This window comes from Ascaphus truei, chromosome 2 (assembly GCF_040206685.1).
Source record: "Ascaphus truei isolate aAscTru1 chromosome 2, aAscTru1.hap1, whole genome shotgun sequence".
Taxonomy (NCBI): domain Eukaryota; kingdom Metazoa; phylum Chordata; class Amphibia; order Anura; family Ascaphidae; genus Ascaphus; species Ascaphus truei.
Window position 1 is genome coordinate 445,652,687 of NC_134484.1, and position 15,032 is coordinate 445,667,718.

Below are 15,032 nucleotides of genomic sequence, written 5' to 3' on the forward strand. Positions count from 1 at the left end.
CGCAACAGCAAAATTACAAATCCTTTTAAAATGTCCTAATTAAACATACTACACTAGAGTACTAAAACAGTGCTGGGCATCTGGGTTGTGCTTTAAAATAAGGTAGCAGCACAGAATTAGGGGATCTCAGACCCTGTGACAGAAGGCTTCATTTCCAATAATTGTATAACTGTTTAGTGTACTTTGCGGAGCGAGACAAGGTGACTGAATGACAAAGGTTAAAGACCCTGTGACCTAAAGTGACAGCTTTTCCTGTGTCACTTGACAGTGGTCTGACAGGCCTGCTAAGGGTCATTTAGAGCTCTTGACACATTCATGGCATTAAGCTCTGTGCACAAAAGCGTTAAGAATGCCAGCACTTTGCATATACAGTTACCATGAAGTGATTGGTACTGTAACTATCACTATTACATGAGTTGCTGTGTATTTCGTGTCTGCATTTGTGATCTGGGTTTAACTTCAGTTCCTGTCTGTGACCCCAATAGCTTCTCAGCCAAATCACATTGTAATTCAAATATTTGTGTTGAGACATAAATCTGCTCAGAAGTGTTTGTATCATTACTGTACTCTGTATGATGGAGGGATTCTGTCACCTAGTATTTTCTTTCAACTTAAAACACAGCGAGGCCACAAGTACAGTAGGACTTATTTTTTTAAATTTTGTTTTGAAGAGGGCAGGTGGAAAACGTTACATTTGTTGTATTTTTGGTTTAATTATAAAAAAATACTGTTAATAACCCATTGCTCTCTTTTTAAAGTGTGTTTCATGTTTATGGTCAAACTAAATGCTCCCTTAAGTGTGTGTGTGTGTGTGTGTGTGTGTGTGTTCGTATTTAGGTCTCTCTTTCATTACATACACACTACCAATTCAGAAGAACGTGAGACTTATTTGTCCAAACTAGAGCAAATAAATGTACCACGTTGTGAAGCACATTCACGTCTCGGACAGGTCCCCACCACCATGCCTTTCCCCATTCTCTTAGCACAGTGCTTCCACTGCAGCCAGGGATTGTGGGTACTGACATTACAAATGTCTGGCTACAACCTCTAACCAGCTTCACGTTGCAAAGCAAGTAACCATCTTCACGCTGATACCCAAAAGGCCGAAAGAGCCGTCTGTGAAAAGGTTAACTGACCATGCAACTCTTGAACCCAGTCTGTGTAGATACAGCTTTGTAACGTGACAGGCATAAGCTTATAGGGGTTCATGTTATAATGGGTAAAAAACAAAAGCTGAACTGTTTTTTACCCAGAATCCCTGGCTGCAGTGGAAGTATTCTATGCCAAGAGATAATGGGGAAAGGTAGGTTTGTGACATGTGACATTGCGCACAAGCGATATTTTTATTTGCTGTACAGTGGAGGGTTTTTGTTAAAAAAAAAAAATTGTTTGCCATAACTTTGTCTGGTTTAAAAAACTATAATTTTACTACATTTGGGGAAACAAAAATGTAGCAAACATCAGCTAAAATGTTCCCACAAATTCCACTATGGATTAAAGTTTACTAGTTGAAAGTTTTGAAAATGTTGTGTTAAGTTAAAGCAGCAAAATGTGAAAAACTCCTATTTTTTAAATCGGTTCTGTAGTATTCGATAATACGGTTTGCACTGGTCCTAATGCCATTTTGAATGTTTTGTAATCCCCTGCGCTCACTCTCCCCCTCTCACTTCCATGTACACACGTACTCTCCCCCTCTCACTTCCATATACAAGCACACTCTCCCCCTCTCACTTCCATGCACACGCTCACTCTCCCCCTCTCACTTCCATGCACACGCGCACTCTCCCCCTCTCACTTCCATGCACACGCATACTCTCCCCCTCTCACTTCCATGCACACGCGCACTCTCCCCCTCTCACTTCCATGCACACTCTCCCCCTCTCACTTCCATGCACACGCGCACTCTCCCCCTCTCACTTCCATGCACACGCGCACTCTCCCCCTCTCACTTCCATGTACACACGTACTCTCCCCCTCTCACTTCCATATACAAGCACAGTCTCCCCCTCTCACTTCCATGCACACGCGCACTCTCCCCCTCTCACTTCCATGCACACGCGCACTCTCCCCCTCTCACTTCCATGCACACTCTCCCCCTCTCACTTCCATGCACACGCGCACTCTCCCCCTCTCACTTCCATGCACACGCGCACTCTCCCCCTCTCACTTCCATGTACACACGTACTCTCCCCCTCTCACTTCCATATACAAGCACAGTCTCCCCCTCTCACTTCCATGCACACGCGCACTCTCCCCCTCTCACTTCCATGCACACGCGCACTCTCCCCCTCTCACTTCCATGCACACGCATACTCTCCCCCTCTCACTTCCATGCACACGCGCACTCTCCCCCTCTCACTTCCATGCACACTCTCCCCCTCTCACTTCCATGCACACGCGCACTCTCCCCCTCTCACTTCCATGCACACTCTCCCCCTCTCACTTCCATGCACACGCGCACTCTCCCCCTATCACTTCCATGCACACGCGCACTCTCCCCCTCTCACTTCCATGCACACCCGCACTCTCCCCCTCTCACTTCCATGCACACGCGCACTCTCCCCCTCTCACTTCAATGCACACGCGCACTCTCCCCCTCTCACTTCCATGCACACGCGCACTCTCCCCCTCTCACTTCCATGCACACGCGCACTCTCCCCCTCTCACTTCCATGCACACGCGCACTCTCCCCCTCTCACTTCCATGCACACGCGCACTCTCCCCCTCTCACTTCCATGCACACGCGCACTCTCCCCCTCTCACTTCCATGCACACGCGCACTCTCCCCCTCTCACTTCCATGCACACGCGCACTCTCCCCCTCTCACTCCCATGCACACGCGCACTCTCCCCCTCTCACTTCCATGCACACGCGCACTCTCCCCCTCGCACACGCGCACTCTCCCCCTCGCACTCTCCCCCTCGCACTGTCCCCCTCGCACACGCGCACTCTCCCCCTCGCACTCTCCCCCTCGCACACGCGCACTCTCCCCCTCGCACACGCGCACTCTCCCCCTCGCACACGCGCACTCTCCCCCTCGCACACGCGCACTCTCCCCCTCGCGCACGCGCACTCTCCCCCTCGCACACTCTCCCCCTCACTTCCATGCACACGCGCACTCTCCCCCTCACTTTCATGCACACGCGCACTCTCCCCCTCACTTTCATGCACACGCGCACTCTCCCCCTCACTCCATGCACACGCGCACTCTCCCCCTCACTTCCATGCACACGCGCACTCTCCCCCTCACTTCCATGCACACGCGCACTCTCCCCCTCACTTCCATGCACACGCGCACTCTCCCCCTCACTTCCATGCACACGCGCACTCTCCCCCTCACTTCCATGCACACGCGCACTCTCCCCTTCACTTCCATGCACACGTGCACTCTCCCCTTCACTTCCATGCACACGTGCACACTCCCCTCACTTGCGCATGCGCACTTTCTTTCCCCCTTTCACTTGCGCATGCGCACTTTCTTTCCCCCTTTCACTTGCGCATGCGCACTTTCTTTCCCCCTTTCACTTGCGCATGCGCACTTTCCCCCTTTCACTTGCACACACTCACTATATGGGAGCTAGCACACACACTCGCTCTCTCTTTAAGAGAGCTGAGAGCGCCCGCTCTTACCCGATCCTTCCTCTCACTCCTGTCACGCCGGCAGGAGAAGGGAGGAAGGATAGTAGTGACCGGGCGGCAGCTGCTGAGCTCGGGACTTGCTGGGTCACTGCTATGTAGGGTGCCACCGGGCCTGGGTCACTGCTATATAGGGTGCCACCGGGTCTGGGACACTGCTATGTAGGGTGCCACCGGGCCTGGGTCACTGCTATATAGGGTGCCACCGGGCCTGGGTCACTGCTATATAGGGTGCCACCGGGCCTGGGACACTGCTATGTAGGGTGCCACCGGGCCTGGGTCACTGCTATATAGGGTGCCACCGGGCCTGGGACACTGCTATGTAGGGTGCCACCGGGCCTGGGTCACTGCTATGTAGGGTGCCACCGGGCCTGGGACACTGCTATGTAGGGTGCCACCGGGCCTGGGTCACTGCTATGTAGGGTGCCACCGGGCCTGGGACACTGCTATGTAGGGTGCCACCGGGCCTGGGTCACTGCTATATAGGGTGCCACCGGGCCTGGGTCACTGCTATATAGGGTGCCACCGGGTCTGGGACACTGCTATGTAGGGTGCCACCGGGCCTGGGTCACTGCTATATAGGGTGCCACCGGGCCTGGGTCACTGCTATATAGGGTGCCACCGGGCCTGGGACACTGCTATGTAGGGTGCCACCGGGCCTGGGACACTGCTATGTAGGGTGCCACCGGGCCTGGGTCACTGCTATGTAGGGTGCCACCGGGCCTGGGTCACTGCTATATAGGGTGCCACCGGGCCTGGGACACTGCTATGTAGGGTGCCACCGGGCCTGGGTCACTGCTATGTAGGGTGCCACCGGGCCTGGGACACTGCTATGTAGGGTGCCACCGGGCCTGGGTCACTGCTATGTAGGGTGCCACCGGGCCTGGGACACTGCTATGTAGGGTGCCACCGGGCCTGGGTCACTGCTATGTAGGGTGCCACCGGACCTGGGTCACTGCTATGTAGGGTGCCACCGGGCCTGGGTCACTGCTATGTAGGGTGCCACCGGGCCTGGGACACTGCTATGTAGGGTGCCACCGGGCCTGGGACAGCTTTGAGAGTTGTCCCAGCTCTTTTACGCCCCTCGACGGCCGTGGAACCCCCTTAGGGGTGCTCGCGGAACCCCTGTTGAAAATCACTGGTCTATTGCTCTGAAAGCTGTAACAATGGATTACACTTAGGCCGCGCGTATAGTGCCCACGACGCGTGACGCACCCGTGGCCACTAGCGAAAGTTGTATTTCGCTTTGTGGGCGACCAGGGCATTGATTGGTTCAGGGGCTGTCATATGAGGCGACAGCCCCTGAAAAATCAAATATTCCTGGCTTCCGAAAATCGCGTAGCCCCGTCGCTTTGTCGTTGCGCTTATAAGCGCACGCGGCGGCGACAATGCATGTTTTCAGCGTCGTCGCCGCCACTATAAGCGCGGCCTTATGTAACATTATTTTACAGTCGGCTGCAGCATTTCACAGACTACAGCACAAACTTAGGCGATTTCGTTAGGCACGCAATCAGAATTGTTACAGATTGATAACAGGAGTATCAAATGATTGCCAGCTTAGGTAAGGATGTAGAATTATACATATAAAAAATAAGAAACAAAGGGGGAATGTTGCTGCTTTAAAATACACTTTCCTTGTGTGTAAACAGTTTTATTTTCTGGTTTCCTGTATTGCTCCCTTGTTGGGGTAAAGCTGTGGCTGCCTCCATTTGAAAAAAAAATGTGCTCCTATATAGATTGTTGGTCCAAAAAAAGGTATCATGCCACCTACTCCCTCTCTTATTTTCTACTTCTTGAAATCGGCGGGAGTTTGTGTGATTGTGCCCTGACTCGCATTATTGCAGTTTAATGGTATAACCCCAATGTCCATCTCAAGTGCGATTCTTCTTTTTTTTGTTTTTTTTTTGAAGTGCAGAGAATGGCCCCTTACCCAAGATTCATCCAAGCCTCGACTTTATAACATGCATCCTATCTCACAGGAAGGTATTTGTAATATTGTCATGAGTTCCACATGGCACAACAGTAGATTGGAGGCCCAGTTTCATGTTTATGGGAGACAGGGAAAGGAAGGGCGACGCTGTTATGCTGTTATGCTCTTTAACGGCTTAGACAGGCTTATTGAAAGTTTCTTATAACAGATACAGCCAAGGTGTGTTGTGTGCGTGTTATTTTTTTGTTGTTTGTTTGTTTTCCTCCCCGCACCGTTTTGGTTCATTGACACGTTTTTCAAGGCAAGCAATAAGAGTGAATGTCTGATGCCATCTTTTTGTGTTTGCTCAGGTCCGGACCAGTAATAGGTGTAAGTAGCAACACTTTGGCTGAGTCCCCCGCTGGTCACGGCCACACACCGCCGCACAGCCCTTTTATGGGGCAGGCTCTGTGGGTGCGCAAAGCGCTGTGACGCGTAGAAGAACTTTGTCTTCCTGTGCCGTGACGTGGTTGGCGCGCAGCCAATGGCAGGGCAGATATGCCTGGTCATGGCCCTGCCCCCGCGCTGCCCTACCGACCGCCGATCGCGGCTGTAGTCTCTGCATACGGCGCCAGGCGTGCGTGCATCAGGGAGGACTGGGGCCATAGCCTAAGTGTTTCACATATGTATACAGAGAGCAGTGACTTCATTGTTGCATGTTTTAGAGAGATTTACAAAGTGTTTGTGTGTATGTTTCTACATAGATTTGTAAAGCACTATCTGAATTTCATTATAAAAAGAAACATTTGGAAATCTGTATTAATGATGAACGCAAGTCAAGCTGTGTTACGTTATTATAACTCCTTTTTTACTTGGTTTGCTACCAAGTGTATAAATAATCTCCCTGTCCTCCTTTCTGTTTTTAGAGGAGACATATTGTATAAAACACTCCTTTCTCACATGAGATCCAATGCCCTGTGTAACCGTGAGAGCTGCGTTTTATTCAGGCACACATCTCATTCCTTTTATACTGTGACTACTGAGTTAAAACAGAAACAAATTTAGAAAAGACCAATCTTTAAAAAACCCCTCTGAAAAGGTAAAGAATAAAGATAGTTTGGCAATGTAACAAAATAGACAATATATGAGTTGACATCCCCATGGGATATGTGGGTTCTGGGGACACCATGTTGCGCTGTGTGTATATATGGTATTAGTGTCCTGTGTGGGGGAGTTTTTAGTTTTGTGTGTGTGTGTGTGTGTGTGTGTGTGTGTGTGTGTGTGTGTGTGTGTGTCTGTCTGTCTGTCTGTCTGTCTGTCTGTCTGTCTGTCTGTCTGTCTGTCTGTCTGTCTGTCTGTCTGTCTGTCTGTCTGTCTGTCTGTCTGTCTGTCTGTCTGTCTGTCTGTCTGTCTGTCTGTCTGTCTGTCTAGTATTATAGTGTGTGGAGGGGGTGTGTATTAGTGTGTGTGTGTTGTGTTCGCATTACTGTGTGCCTGCGCCTGCCTCTCATGTGCCTCTCTCCCCCCCTTGCGCCCCTCCCCTCTGTTGCTCACACTGTGTGTCCGGCTCCGTGCGCACGGATCCGGCCCAGCTTTTGGGGGCTGCTGTTGGTGCCGGATCTATTTTCCCACCGGTGGAGGCTGCGGGTTGTGCCGCTCAGGAGGAGCTCGGGGAGCGGGCAGGGCGGGCGGGCGGCGGTCCCCCGGCGGGCACAGAGCTGGCAGTGAGAGAGTGCGGGGAGGCTCGCTGGGGCAGGAGGCGGGGCGCGGCGCACAGCTCCCGGCCGCACACACGGAGGTGAGGGCGGGGAATGGACGTGACAGTGTCAGTCCGCGGACAGCTGACACTGACAGCCGGAGGGGGAGGGGGAGCTCAGGCGCTGACCTCATCCATGTGTTAACCCGTGCAGCGCCGGAGCTGTGATACTCTGCAAAGTATGTCAGTGTTAACCCGTGCAGGACTGGAGCTGTGATACTCTGCTAAGTATATCGATGTGTTAACCCCTGCATGGTAGAAGATGTTTGCACTACATACTGCAGTGCTGTGCACTGTTTAAGTTCTTTAGGGGTTAAACTGGCACACTATCTGATGTCACAGAGTTAACCCTTGCAGAGCTGGTACCATGATGTGCATTGCTGGGCAAAGTGACTGCCTGTGTTTAAGTAACGCAGTTCCTTGATTTCCAGAATGTCATTTTATTAGCTTCTGTTGTGCAGAGATATTTGCTATGTTAGTGCAACATCCCAATCCTAAAATGTACGATGTACAATCTCTAATACAGTGCTTCCGTGACAAGCATTTGGAAAGATGATCAATATCACTGTATTCTAATTAACCTCTTCAGAGCGAGCTGGATGGCCTTGAACACTTTCAGCATAGACATAATACATTGAAGTGAGATACTATTTGCTTGCAAAGTATCCACTGCTCAACTTTGTTGTGCTTTACCATTATAGTGTTGGGCAGATTGCCAGGGGCTGTGATGTATGGCTTTGTCATAGGCTTTTGCCTTGGAACTAATTGAAGTTCGTTATCCTCAAACCCTTTGCTGGCAGAGAAATGGGTTAACCAGGGCATTGGCTGGCAAGCCTAATCCTGAAAGTTCGTTTTCTTGTTGTACAGTATTCATTTATTCAAGACTGGAGTTTAGCTCATTTGCTGGTTACCAAGTAAATGCAAATAGTTTGTGATTTAACCACCTTGGGGCTCGTTGACTCAGTTTTAGTGCTTTTTTGAAGGATTGCGTGTTCAACATAAGTTTAAGAACTTTGTCCGGCTTATGGAGCTGCCTGGTATAGCATTGCTGAGTATCTCTGCTTTTAGTGATGGGCCTGTAGAGCATGTTTGTCAAAGTAAATTCTGTGCCTTTAATCCATTCAGTAACTTGTTGCATAGCAAATGGAATCATTCGTTTTTCCCTCCCCTTCTGGGCTGTACATCTCGTAATATGTTGCTACCAATTGTCAATAATCATTGCAATAACCATTTCCTTAAGCCTAAAACATGCATCAACTCGTCTGCATTAAAATGGCCTTAAATGCATTGTCCTGTAAAGTAACCATCTAAATAACTATTGAATTATTTTTTTAATAGGGCCATTAGATTGGAGATCTGCAAGAGAAACACAAACCTTTAAATCCGAATAATGATAATACTAATTTTTCAGAAGTGCACACAAAGCTGAGCACACGGCATGTTTCAAATATTCACATTAATAGCTGTGAAAAAAATATATAAATAAGTAGAATGTTAAAATACATGAATATAACCTTGATCTATTCAGAGAGGAGGCAGCTCTATCCTGTGCTCAGCCAGAAGCTTCCGGTGCTATCCACTGCTGGTGACTGAATACTGATCTAGTATTGACAAGTCTTAGGCTGCGGTCCCAGTCACTGCTACAGCGCACACCTCGGCGTGCGCTGTGCGTGTAAGCACCGCCCCTCAATGGGGCTGGGCCCAGTACTCACCTTCCCGCTGAAGGTGCAGCCGCGCTGTACTCGCAGTTTTTTTTTAACTCAATGTAATTGAGTTCAGAATTGGCGACGAAGGCGTGGCCACGCCCCCGCCGGCGGTTCACCCAATGAGGGCGAACCAGCCGCGTGAGGTCATGACCACGTCCCGCAAAACCACGACCATGCCCCCTCCCGTCGCAATCTCCCTCTCCCTAAAGACCGCAAATTGCGGGTAGCGCTGTGCACGCGCAACCCTTCCCCCCCTGCCGGGCGCGCGTGTCAGTGATCACTGGGACCGCAGCCTTATGCTAATCGGTGCAGTTTCGTTGCTGTTTCCCAGCATAGTAACAACAAAAACATAATGGTTATTGTGTTATTTACGTTTTGTTATAAGTGCAGAATATAGCTTCATGTGAATAGGAATCTGGTAACAGTGGGCTCAAGATGGTCTAGATAAATATATTTTATATTTCCGGTGATGGAACACGAGAGAGGGTTACGCTCGCAAGTCATTGGGTGTAAAAATATTTACTGACCGTTGCTATAATGATTTTCAGTAATTTTGATATTAATGGCCCGTCCCACTATGTAGCAAAATAAACCAAAACGGCCTAAAGCGGGGGCGATTAATGCCCAATGTTAATGTTTTTCAATCATTCTCTGTGATCTTGGTGTTGCAGCCACTGGTGTAGGAAACATGATTGATTTGCACTCTGCTTGTCATGTTTTCACTGCCCACATTAAAAAACAAATCACATACTTGGCTTTCAAAGAAATAGTGTTTTTGTTTTTTTAATAATATGTTAAAGAGACAATATCCTCCTATGACACGTGAACTCGACTGTACAGGCAATGACCTGGAGTAATGAAAGTATTTTTGTTGACTGAGCCCTACACCTGTTTGTTACAATTCATCCATGAACCTTCAGGGTGCACTCTTCACATAGAAGTGACGCTTACCTGTATTTAGTGCTTGCTGCCTGGTTATTCCCTTGTCAGGACGGTAACGTTGGTAGCACTAAGGATTTAAAATAAGTCCAAACAGACTATGGAAATGTAACATGAATCCAGTGTTCCCCACCACATCCACTGGGGGCCATAGGCAAACAGGGGTGTTACCTCATCCAGGGACCTATGGGCTGGGGGGACACGAGACAGCAACAAAAGGAATGGTCATTATGGGATCCCGCTGCCCCACATTGTGGAACATACATATTCTGCTGAAGAAGCCCATTAAAGGGCTGTTTTCGTATAGTGGACCACAAAGAATCTACTCTTTGTAAATGGCTTCCATCACACTTAAAGTAAGCATGTTACCTTTTCATGTTCATTGAAAATACAGTATGTACATTTCTTCTTATAGTACCATGAAATTCATGCTCATCTCCAATGAATGCCTTTCATGCTGGCTAATAATGGCATCATCAATCTTTTAGGAACTTTGCTGGTTTTGCCAAGATATTATGTTAAGATGGTACTAGACTTCCAGAGTATTTACCAATAAACCATAATCATTTCAAAAAAAGAAATGGCAGCCATAAGCGTGTGGGGATTTTTTGTGAACAGGCCTTTAGATCTAACCTTTTCAACATGCTGCTGCTGTTGGTTCATGTTGCCTTTATGTGGGACCTTTTAACAAGCCTAGCTATGCTTCCTACAGTGATATATACTCTGTTAGGTTTATTTAATTTATATTATGTAAAGACATGCTTGTCCATTTGTAGGATTTTTTTCTTTAACTACTTGCTAGTGGCTGATAATAGCACTTGTAGGAGACATAAGAAAGAAAACCCTTGTTGTTGCACTTCTATTCCTATATTCTATATTTTAAACCCCAAATAACTTTGGGGGGCTTGTAGGTGCAGCAGTGCAGGACCATGCTCTGGAAAAAAATTATTTGGTTAATAAATTGTAAGGGATATATAGGATTCTGGGTTGCTCTAGACTAGTTTGACAAAGTCCCAACTCTACACAGTTATGTTGTGTGGCACAGTGCTGCAGAGCCACTGAGTGGTCTTGGGGGATGAGTAAAACACGAAATTGCTTGTGATCACACTACTATTCCATTTATACAACAGCAAATAAAAATACCACTTGTGAGCACATTCGCATCTCTGAGGGGTCCACAACCCTGCTTTTCCCCATTATCGCTTGGCAAACAAATGCTTTCACAGCAGCCAGGAATTCTTGGTAATGACATGCAAAGGAGCACTCTGTCACTTTTTACTTATCATTTTTATCAAGGATCCCTATAAGCATATGCCTACCATATTACACAGATTTGATCTGGGTTAAGGTGCATAGCCAATTAACCTACACGGACAGCTATTTCAGGATCTAATCTGCCATTGGTTTGTTTTTGCATGTAATTTAATATTCAGTAAAAAAAAATATGCATAATTAAATCTATACATGCTCCTCAGAGGTGGTAGAAGTCTGTCGCCATACCTGTTGCATTAAATCAGTGGTTTGTACCCTTCTTTGGATAATGAACCCTATAATCCTATTGTGCAATCTGCAAAACCGCAACCCCTCTAATAGCGTGTCTGAGATCAGATGTAGTATAAATTCTTCTGTATTTGGTACAATTTTTAAATGACCTGCAAATTGCAGGGAACCCTTTAGGGATGCCCAGGGAACCCAAAGGATTCCTAGGAACCCCTGTTGAAAAACACTGCGTTCAATAAACATCTAATAATAAAGAGCATAATTGTTCTCACTACAGCCTTTTGTAATAGAACACATGATATTATTCTGAAGCCCATGTCTTTAGTCTGTCTGAGCTGGAGGGCCCTGGCCTCATCACCAGGAAACCCCTGGTTCAGGAAATTATTCACCTTATTCTTGCCCTTCCAGAAAGACCGCAGACAGGAAACTGTCAGAGCCACTCGGTAAATGTGACTTTCGTGGTCACTATATCTGATATTTCGGGCAGAAAGCATCCCAGCAGCAAAAGCTGTATTCCTATTGCACAATGTGCTACAGGTCCACGTGGCAGCAACAAGGTTAGAAAGGGGGGGGGGGGAGGGAGAGAAAGATTTACCTAAATCCAGCATGGTGTGGCAATAAGAGACCCCTTGCTGAGACTTGCTATTAAACAAAAAAGGGGAGACGTCCGAGGCCACCCCTAATTTGTTTTGGGTATTGCATGTCCTTTTGAGAAGCAATATTTAAAAATGTTTGTGCAAAAAAAAAAAGAGGGTGGGCGTCCCCCCATTTTTTAAAAATGTATTTATTTTTAAACCCTTTCGCTGCCATGGGCCAAGAAATAATGCTTTGCCGACTCGTGTGGCGGCAGATATGTGCAGTAGATGCAATGAAGGTGTTGTTGCGATTGTCAGCTGTGATGGGAAGTGCAGTTCTCGCCTTTTCTGAGCACGGTGAGAAAATGACCACATCGGTTGCTATGGAGTTAGTTTTGCAAAACAATTATTTGGCCTATATTGTGGTCAGACATAACGGGGAACTGAGCAGTATTTTGAGAAACCGTTTTGTTTACTAGGGAACAATCTCTACAATAATGAGCATTTATAATGGGTAGAAGTTGCTATACTATTTATTTTTATTTATTTATAAAATGTTTTACTAGGAAGTAATACATTGAGAGTTACCTCTCGTTTTCAAGTATGTCCTGGGCACATTTATGATTGCAAATACATGGTTATATTAAGTGAGCAGAGTTATACAATGTACACACACACACACACACACACACACACACACACACACACACACACACGTAGGTGTATGTAACCGTTACAGACCAGATTAAAATGAGACGGCTTTAGTTTTGAAAGAACTTAGACTGATGGCAACTGTGGATGTCCAGTAGGTTGTTCCAGTTGTGAGGTGCACGGCAAGAGGAGGAGCGGCCGGATACTTTTTTTTAACCTTGGGACCATGAACAGTCTTTTGGAGTCAGATCTCAGATAGGTGCTGCATGTGGTAGGGGTGAGGAGCTTTTTCAGATAGACGGGTAGCTTGCCCAGAAAGTATTTGAAGGCAAGACAGGAGAGATGAACTTTGTGCCTAGACTGAAGTGATGGCCAATCTAGTTTTTTTTGAGCATTTCGCAGTGATGTGTGTTGTAGTTGCATTGGAGGACAAAACGGCATATTGAATTTTAGAGGGTATCAAGTTTACTAAGGTGGGTTTGGGGTGGCGAGCCATATACTATTCCCCATAGTCTATAATTGGCATCTGCTGTACGATATGCTTTCTGACCAGCAGACTTAGGGAGGATTTGTTCCTATAAAGTACACCTGGTTTACCATAGATTTTGGATGTCAGGGTATCGATGTGCAACCCAAATGTTAAATGGGAGTCAAACCATATGCCCAAGTATTTAAAACTAGTAACGGGCTAGGGTGGTATTAGCATTAGTTCTTATCTGGAGCTCATTCATTGGAAGCTTTAAAAATGTAGCCTTGGTCCCAAATACCGTTGTTAGTCTTGTCGGTGTTTAAAAACATTTTTTTTCCCTTGGGAAACTCAATTTTCAAATCTCAAAGTCAGATTGAAGTACGTGTCCAAGGTCGGAGAGGCTATGTCTGTGTGCATATAAGATTGTCATCTGCATACACGTGTATTGAAACGCCCTCACAAGCTGTAGGAAGATCAGTGATGAACACTGAGAAGAGTAGGGGCCCCAGAACAGAGCCTTGTGGACACCGTATGTGATATCCAAGGATTTGGAGTTAGAGCCTGAAATGGACACATGGGATCTACCAGATAGGTAGGAATTCAACCAGTTTAAAGCATGCTTCACTATTCCAGAACACTGGAGTTTGTTTAGCAAGATAACATGATCAACAGTATCAAAAGCCTTTTCAAAATCTTGGAAAATTGCACCTGTAAATTGTCCCTGTTCCATTCCACACTGGATTTCATTGCAAACTTTTAGGGGGGTAGTTACTGTGGAATGTTTGGGACGAAAGCTAGATTGGAATTGGCTAGGGAAATTTGTCTTGGTATAGTAATCGCTTAATTGGGAGTGAACATGTTTCCATGACTTGGGATAGTATTGGGAGAAGAGAGATTGGCCTGTAGTTTGAGTACTACAGATAAATTCTCAAATGTAACAGTCTTGTCTGATTCACCAGTGAAATCACTAATCCTCTGTCAAGAAAAATAAATTGCTTTAGAGGTTGACTAGAGGCTGCATCTTCTGCAAACTCTTCTACACAAGACAACAAAATGGCGAGCTACTCTGACCACACTATGATCCCATGCTTGTTAGCCTGCACACTTAACCACCCCCCTTTTATACCTTATTTTACTGCAGCCTCTCCCAACACTGACTGCACACAACTGCCCTCCCCACCCCACTCAACCCTCTACAAACCCTGAATAGGCCCTAGCATTGCAATGCAGCAAAACATTTTGACAAGGAAAAGGCACACCTCTGCTGTTTTAGTCTGCACACACAACTTGGCTCACAACAGCTTCATGCAGCATTACCTACCTCTGGGATAATGAACCTAGTATGTACCTCAACTTTGTTCCTTCTCGTGGCCTCATGGAAATCTTACACTCTATCCACAACAAACATTTCCCTCCTGTCCCACATCCAATATCACCCTGGATTACTGAAAAGCCTTGCACTATCTACTGAATGTTGGTGGAGAACTCTGAAAATCAGCACACCAACCACCGTTCACTAATGGCAAACATCACAAATTTACAACTTGCAAACAACTACTCAAATTTCTACTTATACTATTACTCTCATTAGTAGGTGATATTGAACCTAAGCCAGGCCCTCCCTTTTCAGCTCTGTCCCATACCCCTGAGAATACCCCCATCAAATTCCAAAAAGGGCTATCTACCGCCCCCTAAAGCCCCTCTACAGTCCCTGACTGATATCACCCAGTTTCTTGGGTAAAATTCCTCTCTGAATGAGAAGAGTGAGCTGCTAGTTCTTGGGGATTTCAACTTCAATTGGCTTGACCCTAAAAACCACAAACTCCAGATACAGCTCAAGTCACTTAACCTAACGCAACTCATTTCCCAACCCAAACGGACAAACCTGAAA

The 15,032-nt window shown here is 46.9% G+C and overlaps 1 protein-coding gene across 13 annotated transcripts in view; it reads left to right on the plus strand.

The window, feature by feature from the left end:
- The window catches only part of KMT2C (lysine methyltransferase 2C), a 236,661-nt gene that overhangs the window by 11,807 nt on the left and 209,822 nt on the right, over positions 1-15,032 (plus strand). For 2 of the 13 annotated variants that reach the window (XM_075587886.1, XM_075587887.1), the window contains exon 1: positions 7,233-7,343. The exons of the other annotated variants lie outside the window; for them this stretch is intronic. The gene's annotated coding sequence lies outside the window, so the exon portion shown is untranslated. Of the gene's footprint in view, positions 1-7,232; positions 7,344-15,032 lie in introns of those variants that run through there. 13 annotated transcript variants of the gene reach the window in all.